This window comes from Littorina saxatilis, linkage group LG2, assembly GCF_037325665.1.
Source record: "Littorina saxatilis isolate snail1 linkage group LG2, US_GU_Lsax_2.0, whole genome shotgun sequence".
In the NCBI taxonomy this organism is placed as follows: Eukaryota; Metazoa; Mollusca; class Gastropoda; order Littorinimorpha; family Littorinidae; genus Littorina; species Littorina saxatilis.
In genome coordinates this window covers 12487668-12490603 of record NC_090246.1, presented here as the reverse complement: position 1 = coordinate 12490603, position 2936 = coordinate 12487668, and the positions used below count along the sequence as shown (strand labels likewise).

The following is a 2936-nucleotide window of genomic DNA, read 5'->3' as shown; positions in this document are numbered from 1 at the left end:
GGGCAATAAACAACAGATAGATCCCTATTCCAAAGCAGAAAGAAAAAAAAATTTACCAAATATTTTACAAAATTGAAAGCACAGAAAAGAGCAAGGAAAGAGAAATGAAAGACCCCACAGGTAGAAAAATGAAGCTATTCCCTCAGTGCCTAGAACTGTACAGTAAGCACTACCGTAAAACTGGAGACGGTAACAAATACAAAACAGGACATGAACGACACAACTAATGAATCTGAAAAATCTCTGTCTGCGTGACCTACTGCCAAAAGTTCTGAAAACCCAACACAGGGGACAAAATTAAATTTATTAATGCAGGGAAACAACTACAAATTTTAGCTAACACAGAGTTATCGGGGTCACCAAATGTTACGGCTGGAATTTACGTGTGTATGTCTGTATGTATGTATATCTACTCCTATCAGAAATTGTGCGTGCTACTCTCTGTTTACTATCTAGCCTTCACACACACACACACACACACATTCCAACCAGGCACAAAAACACGAACACAGTTACGGCCCTTTGCCTCTGTACCTCTATTAGAATGTTCAATAACACAACATAAACATATTATTCTTCATCCATTCTACAGATCACTCCCGCTCAACATGGAAGTTCTATTTCTGTTAACACACAGAGTCTAACTGCACAAAATTACATACATGTTACTTTGTCATGCAGTCTACAATTCACGTGCACACACGTATAACACTTTAAGCTTTGTTCCGTGAGAGCCCGTCTGTCTCACTACACACGAAGTCATTGTCTCAAGCAATACTTCTGTCAATATTCATTTCTGTTACATACAGATGATAAAATCACGTCGCTCGACGTCTCGTGGTTGTTCACTTGGGAAACGTATCTCCGTACAGCTATCACGCTGGTTAATTTCTCCCAGTCGTACTCACATATTCAGTGGCACGCACTGCTCCACCCCACCCACACAAACTGTCTTCGTGTGGTGGAATGGGGACGGGGTTCCCGTTTTACAGCGCTTCACGCTGTCTCCCCTCCTGCACTCCCCACAGCTCACGGCTCGGGCGTAAGGGCAGAACCTCCCGTCTCGTTCCCCAATTTCCGCGACCGCTCTCGGCCCGGGATACTTCCGCGACCCACTCGGCCCGGGATGCTAAAATACACAAGTTTAAACTACCATAAGTCTCCATACTTGAATAAACTTTTCTGACATTCTTTATCACTACCGGCAACTAACTTATGCGGTTACAGTATATACACCCGCTAACTCATAAGCGACTTCATTTCCGAAAAACATGTAAACATTCCATTTTCAACAATGGCTGACAACCGCGCACGCTTTTCAGCCAATTCACACATGACTCTCCCGGTCATTTCTCAAGTCAATATTTCCGAGCAAAATAATATCTCCGAGCAAAATATCAATTCAATAAATACCTGTAAACACAGCAGTTGAATCCAACGATTCAATACCGCGGCACGAGTCTAACCGACCTCCCAGCGCCCGGTGAGAAACTTTACTCAGTAAGAGACCCGTCTTCTCTTGTCGATGGTCTGCAAAGCTCTGCTGTCTAATCTATCTACAAACGTGACCTCAGTCAATACTCTTCTCTGATTGGTCACATCTCACACGTGACATCACTGCACTGTACGGACAATATTTCACCGCACGGTGCCTACTCAAAGTTCGTGGCCCATGAAATGTTGTACACCTGCGTCATATAACTCCAATATACATTATGTGCAAATCCGTTTGTCACAGTTACTTCCCTTCAACTGGCGATAGCCGTGGATCGATGATTGTGCGTTTTGGCGCTAGACCTAACTTTTAAAATCTAAATAATAAATTGACAGCTTGTTACACAAACATTCTTAAATCACAAAAGAATTATTTTTTCATCAAGACAAGATCAGTACAATTCGAAGTTTTGAAAATTTGAAAAAAGAAAAGCCCGGAAGCAGGGTCACGCAAAGTCGTGGTTTTCGTAGCAGACGACGGTTTATAGACAGTCAAAAGCCATCGCTCGAGTTCTTATGAACCACATTCGTTTGTTTCGTGAAAAGTCAGAGGTACATAATAACGTGCTATTGCAGATAAGCTCACAGCGAGCCGCATTCAAATTACAAACTGACGACTGCATTGTAAAAAAGGGAAACTGCATCACACGGGTTCACGATGGCTCAGGGGTAAGATAAACCACGCAAAAATAAATTCTTTGAAAATTGCTCAGCACCTAGGATGTTCCCATTGGGTCAGCGTTCAAATGGAAGGGTGTTTGTGCTGTGTGTAAAAGCCTGACAGTATCTGTGATGGTTTACGGGAGGCTTACTGTGCCTTTAAGAACATGATTTTTTATTTATTTTTTTTTATCATGGGTTTTATGAATTTTCTTCTCTTATTCTTTTATAATTATTAATTAATGACCTATATGTGCTGATGACCAATTTAATTTCCTTTGTTGGATCAATAAATGTTATGAGTTATGAGTTATGAGTTACACGGGAAGGACAATATCTTTAACTCGAAAAATTATCTCAACAGAGCAAAACAAACATGGTTCTTGTGTCTTCGCTTCCAAACCACTGCAACCAGCAGAAAGAAGACGGAGGGGGGGGGGGGGGCTCTGGAGAAGATGATGGAACGCTTTATTTAACGCAGTGTCAACCTCACACCAAGCTAAGCCAGCCGGGCACGAACAGGGGCCGGTAATATGAACAGCGTATTTTGGACGGTCGAGCAACCACAGTCGACTGACTGTCAAGTCAGTTGACTGCAGTCTGCTGACCGGCCGTGTTTTGACGGGTAATATGTGCAGCGCGGTAGCACTGACAGTCGGCTGACTAGACAGTCAGCCGCTCAGTGGTATTTTTAGAACATTACAACTTCCGATGTAAACATCGGTCCTGTTTTGGCGGTACCGGTATCTAAATTTCGGCGCCGACCCTAAACTTTTTTTTTC

General features: G+C 42.7%; 1 long non-coding RNA gene across 1 annotated transcript; it reads right to left on the bottom strand.

Moving 5' to 3' along the window:
- Positions 1–517: 517 nt before the first annotated feature.
- LOC138958205 (uncharacterized) lies at positions 518–1740 on the bottom strand. The gene is made up of 2 exons (XR_011453339.1): positions 1414–1740; positions 518–1129 (listed from the first exon to the last, which is right to left on the bottom strand). It is a non-coding gene; the product is annotated as an uncharacterized lncRNA (long non-coding RNA).
- Positions 1741–2936: the final 1196 nt, after the last annotated feature.